Source organism: Protopterus annectens, chromosome 11.part0 (assembly GCF_019279795.1).
Source record: "Protopterus annectens isolate FY-2018-M chromosome 11.part0, PAN1.0, whole genome shotgun sequence".
Classification (NCBI taxonomy): domain Eukaryota; kingdom Metazoa; phylum Chordata; order Ceratodontiformes; family Protopteridae; genus Protopterus; species Protopterus annectens.
This window is the reverse complement of record NC_056745.1, coordinates 599,649,778-599,656,418: the sequence shown is the minus strand read 5'-3', so window position 1 is coordinate 599,656,418 and position 6,641 is coordinate 599,649,778.

Genomic DNA, 6,641 nt, shown 5'->3' with positions numbered 1-6,641 from the left:
TACCACAACTCCTCTCTAGGCACCCTGTCATATGCTTTCTCTAAGTCCACAAAGACACAATGCAACTCCTTCTGACCTTCTCTGTATTTCTCCAGCAACACTCTCAGAGCAAATATTGCATCTGTAGTGCTCTTTTCTGGCATGAAACCATACTGCTGATCAGTAATAATCACCTCCCTTCTTAACCTAGCTTCCACTACTCTTTCCCATAACTTCAAGCTGTGACTGATCAATTGTATCCCTCTGTAGTTACTGCAGCTCTGTACATCACCCTTATTATTAAAGATAGGTACAAAACCACTTTTTTCTCCACTCCTCAGGCATCCTCTGACTTTCCAAAATTTCATTAAACAATCTGGTTAAATATTCCACTGTTATTTCACCTAAGCACCTCCATGCTTCCACTGGTATGTCATATGGGCCAACAGCCTTTCCATTCTTCATCCTCTTCATAGCTGACCTTACTTCCTCCTTGCTAATCTGTTTCACTTCCTGATTCACTATCCCCACATCATCCAACCTTCTTTCTCTCTCATTCTCTTCATTCATCAGCCCTTCAAAGTACTCTTTCCATCTACTCAACACACTCTCCTCACTTGTGTGTATGTTTCCCTCACTATCCTTTATCACCCTTATATGCTGCACATCTTTCCCAACTCTGTCCCTCTGTCTAGCCAATTGGTACAGGTCCTTTTCTCCCTCTTTAGTGTCCAATCTCTCATACAACTCTCCATATGCCTTATACTTAGCCTTTGCCACCTCTCTCTTTGCCATGTGTCTCATCTTCTTATATTCATGTCTACTTTCTTCATCTCTTTGGCAATCCCACTTCTTCTTCGCCAGCCTGTTTCTCTGTATACTCTCCGGTACTTCCTCATTCCACCACCAGGTCTCCTTGTCCTCCTTCCTCTGTCCAGATGTCACACCAAACACCTTTCTAGCAGTCTCCCTTACTAACTCTGCTGTAGTTTTCCAGCTATTCGGTAACTCTTCACTGCCTCCCAGTGCCTGTCTTAACTCTTCCCTGAACTCCACCTCACAATCACCCTTTTTTAACTTCCACCATTTAATCCTTGGCACTGCTTTCACACTTCTCCTCCTCTTCTTGATGACCAACGTCATCCTACAGACCACCAATCTATGCTGCTTAACTACACTTTCCCCTGTCACCACTTTACAGTCTCCAATCTCCTTCAGACTGACCCTCCTATATAGGATATAATCCACCTGAGTGCATCTTCTTCCACTCTTGTACATCACCCTATGCTCCTCCCTCTTCTTAAAATACGTATTCACCACAGCCATGTCCATCCTTTTTGTAAAATCCACAATTATCTGACCTTCTGCATTCCTCTCCTTAACACCATACCTACCCATCACTTCCTCATCCCCTCTGTTCACTTCACCAACATGCCCATTGAGGTCCGCTCCAATCACTAGTCTCTCACCCTTGGGTACACTCACCACCACTTCATCCAACTCACTCCAAAAATTTTCTTTCTCATCCATAGCACACCCAACTTGTGGAGCATATGCACTAACAACATTCATCATTACACCATCTATTTCAAGCTTCATAAACATCACTCTATCAGACATTCTCTTCACCTCCAAAACACTCTTGGCATACTGTTCCTTTAGGATAACCCCTACCCCATTTCTCCTGCCATCCACACCATGATGAAACAATTTGAACCCACCTCCTATACACCTGGCCTTACTTCCCTTCCATCTGGTCTCTTGCACGCACAATATATCAACCTTCCTTCTCTCCATCATATCAGCTAGCTCTCTCCCTATACCAGTCATACTGCTAATATTCAAAGTTCTTACCCTCACTACTACACTCCTAACCTTCCTCCTCTCTTCCTGCCTTTGGGCATGCCTTCCCCCTCCTCTTCTCCATCGGCCAACAGTAGCCCAATTCCCAATATCATGATGATGATGATGAATTATATCATGGAAGGATGACACAGCAATGCATGTGTTGGTAATACATGTGGCCTAGCTACCACTGGCGTACATTTGAGCAGAGATAAAGCGAGAAAACTGCAATTAAAATGTAAACTGGTGAGGCTTTTCCCATTAATTCTGTAAAATGTTATGCATCACAGGTCTCACAGCAAATAATATCATCCCAAGCAAAATTGTTTTAGAGAATAATGATTATGACACAGGAATGCATTATCAAGTACTGGAAGCATGTTAATCTGACCAGTATTTTTCAGTGGTGCCAACAGTTATTCCATTAGTTTTTGCTGCAGACCAATTTAGCCATGTATGATACTGTATTTATTTATTTATTTATTTATCTATCAATTTATTTATTTATTTATCCCCTTAGACTTCAACTGACTGGCCTGACTGGGTCTGTCAGCCATTCACCTACCTCCAGACTACTCTTGTATTGCTGGGTTCGGTCTTTTATTTATAGTGGTAGTATCACCATCTGCACCTTCACTGCCATCTGTAGCTCCTCAATGACTAGCTTCATCTTTCTTCCAGGTGTCCTCATCCACTGAACTAACTAAACTGAGATCAACATCATCACCTTCACTATCCTGAATATCAGCAGCAGGTAACTCATTACTTATATTTTGCACATGATACCGACCTTTATCTGAATCAATGGTAAGTGATACTCGAATAGACACTGTCTCTACAGCAGAATCATTCAGCAAAACAATAGTATCTTCCTTACATTACATCAACATTTCCTTATCCTTAGGTAAAGCATCCAGGTCCCGCAAGGAAGGTCAATTGAACCAAACATAACCCTCCTTATGACACTGCATGCAAGAGGGTATGCAGAAAGCAATAGAATGCTTTCATGCTCACCACATTTCCCATATTTTCATTTACAGCAAGGTTGAATTAAAATATTCTGAGGAACAACAGAAAAAAGAAGTTTTAGTTTGATTTTTGTGAAAAATGTATGCCTTATGATTATGTATTGAGAAAATTCTAGGTATATGCTGAATTCTGCCGTTAGTTCTAAGAAAAACTACCCACATTTCCCAAGTCCCATTCCAAAGCCCCATACTATCAAACACCATTTTTAGTATCAAAAGCATGCCTACATCACTGTGAAAAATAACTTCTAAGCTAACATTCTTTAACTTCAGCCATTCTAAATTGTATACTCAATTTATCCTTAACTCATTACAGCTGGGTGACACATCCAGGTGTTTCTGCGGTTACATCCTACTGACAACTCTCAAATATTGCTTGTTCATATTTGCATTAATAATTCTAAAACCATGTTACATACAAAGCACTAAGATATTTCATCTCAAAGCTTGCACAATAGTAAACACTATATGGTATCGATATTTGTCCTCTGTCTAGTGCAGGTAAAGATAAATTAATTACAAAGACAAACCCTGGGATTCAATAAACTCCATGCAAGAATACCACTATTCTTGCACGGAGAGGTTCGTATCTGTATAGGACAGCAGTGTGCCTTGCATATTCATGAAGGTGCATTGCTGTTCAACTTATATGGACATGAAACATGAACAAGCATAGGGGGCATGTGCAAGTAGTGCATGGACATTCAACATGCCCCTGCACTCAGAAAGTGCCGTACGGCACTTTCTAAAAGGATATGGCATAATATTAGAGAATTATTCAAATATTATGCCGGTATTTCAGTGTCTGCGGACACTGAAATTAAATAAACGATCATTTCAGTGTCTGTGGACACTGAAATAAACACTGCATCAAGAATGCAATGCAGAGGGTGTGTGACAGATTCTGTGACACACCCCCTGTATTGCCAAAGTGATATACGACACCTCCGCAACCTGTTAAAGCAGGAAATGTGTCCAAATCTACAAATAATGGGGGCTAAATCCATGAAAAGGGACACAACACACATATTGCCCACTAAACTTAGAAGGTTGATAGAAAACAAGTCATGCATTAGCATGAATTACCAAAGGGTAGAAGTCTGAAAGCAAATGTATGCCAATATTCCCTGACAGCAGTCTATGTGGATAAAGGCACAACTAATGGGGGGTGGCAATAAAATGCTGACACCTAAGGAAAATTGCCCTCACACACTTAGAAAGTTGATAGAAAAAGGATATGTATTAGCAGGAGTCCCTGAAAAATAGAAGCCTGAAAGCCAAATGAATGTCATTATTTCCCAGTTGCAGTCCTTAATGACTTGTCAGAACACCACAAAACTCACTTATATAACATAATAATATAATAATGATATTATATATATATATATATATATATATATATTTTCTAGGGTGAGGAATGTTTAAGCATAGCTTAAGTGGGTGTGTGCATTACAGCCCACCACTTACCATAGCTTAAACATCCCATAGGAGATGAATACAAATATACAAGTGAAATTTCCAAGCTTTGATAATGTAGTGGTTAGAGTCCTGACTTTACATGCAGGCATTCACGGTTAGAGTACCAAGAGAGGCAACTTATTTTTCTACAGAAAAGTAGTGTTTAAATTATTTTTGCAAACTTAAATTACGCAGCAACTGTTTTTTTTTTTGTCAACCAGGGTAGTATAGCTGGTGTACAATGTAATTGTGAGTGCATATAGCATGTGAAACTACCCATGTACACACAAGTGCCCCATACAGTATAGTCACACCTCTTGCTAATGTAAGGAAAGCACATAGAGGGATGTCATGTAAAGTATATGATATACACTTAGTAAAGGAAACCAGTTCTCTGATATATGTAAAAAATTAAATGTGAGCTATGGTTAGCAATGCTCAGCTATGCTTAGCAAGTGTAACCATTGCTAAGACATGATCACTAACAGCAGGTAACTCATCTAAGTGGATTTGCGCACAGTTAAACACTGCTCAAAAACTTTTCCTTTAAGTAGTGTTAAAACCAGCTCAGCAGATTTACGCACTACTTAGCAGAGCTTAACCTTTTCAAAATGGTCCATTGACAATAAAGGTCAGGAATATCCCACTATTTAAATGGGGCAGGCGAGAATACAGCCATAACCAGTTGTAACTGATCTTTGCAGGCACTATGACTGTTGTAGGTGAGGGTGTGCACTTTCTGGTGCAGCGCTGGGCATCCAGGAGTCCAGGATCATGGTTGGAATCCTAGTGAAAGACCATGAGGAGAGACTGCTGCAGGACCAGTACCAGGGCTCACAATATAAAGCGGAGGCCTAGGACCATCTCACACATGATCTCACCAGTGCTACTGGCATCCCTCAAACTGGTGAGCAGGTCTAGCACCATTTTGCTGACCTCAAGCATAGAAAGATGGAGCTCTTGGACCAGCGACACAGAATGTCCCAGCAGTGTGTAAGTATCAGTATCAATTATTGTTTACCAAATTCCAGCCTAAGTATGTGATCAACAGGTATGCATAAATGTTTGTTTATCTCCCAATACAGCTGCAGATGAGAGGGCTATGAACATGGATACCCATGCCAACAGGTTGTTAAGGCTGCTACAGGAGGCTAGTGAGTACAAATCTAGCTTGCAGTATATAGGCCAAATAATACAAAAGTGTAGATTGTCTACTGCCGGTAGGTAAAGTGTGTACTGTGTGTAATGAATAAATGATGTTAGCTAGACTAATAATGATGTACAGGGTATCCATTAATAAAAGTGTGAGTACCCTTTAATAAAATTACAAACACCAAACTGTTGTGTTTACTGTGGTATGTTGTGGTAGGAATGTAAATATGTACAGGTTCTGCACAGCAACTATGGCTCTGACAGCATGAATTAAATGAGACTCATTGAGAAAAATTGTGTAGCTGTAAAACAGGATATAAAACTACATGAAAGGTTTCATGCATCAAGATCTGAACTCTGAATAGTAATGTGTAAAGTATTTTGCTGTACCCCATGTAGCATTGCCATGTGTTAACCATTGCTTTCCAGATTGTAATATTCAAAGTATTAATACACAGTACAAGTGCTATCTGCCATGCAAGAATGTCAGAATTACAAGGTTAGGTCATCCAAATCAGAGACTATTAGGGAGAAAACAGTCAAGCAAAAGATAGCCGTTCCTCACTAGCTCATAGTGATGACACACAACCTTGTTGTATCTTTTTGCACAAATAGACGTAGTTCGAATCCTGGGAGTGGTAGTAAGCTGTATGTATATTTTCAACCAAGAATATGTGAATATGTGTAGAAACAGTCATGTAGTGTTAACAGAAATTTCTTCCACAGGTCTGCTAGGTAAGGAAATGTTTGTAGTAGCTGCAAGAAGGCTTTACTAATACACTGTGTAACAGAAGCACTGGAAACAAAGGTCAGGTGACACGATGCCAGGGTAATCCTATGGGCTAGGCTTGTAAAGGCTCCAGGGCCATTAGCCTAGTACACACCTATGAACCTATAAACCTATGAACTTCCACTGTCCAACACTATGCCTGCAAATGACAGCACGGTACATACATACACCAAGCACTTTTCCAGATGCATGTCCCTCAAGTGTCATGCTGTCAAAGCTAGTGGTCACTGCTGCCAATAACCAGGGAGACAGATAGAAATCCAGGTGGAGTATGTCAGTAGCACACCCACACAGCATGAGTGTAGGGCACCCCTTTCAGTGTCACATATGTAACCCTGAATATGTGAATATGTGTAGAAACAGTCAGGTAGTGTTAACAGAAATTTCAT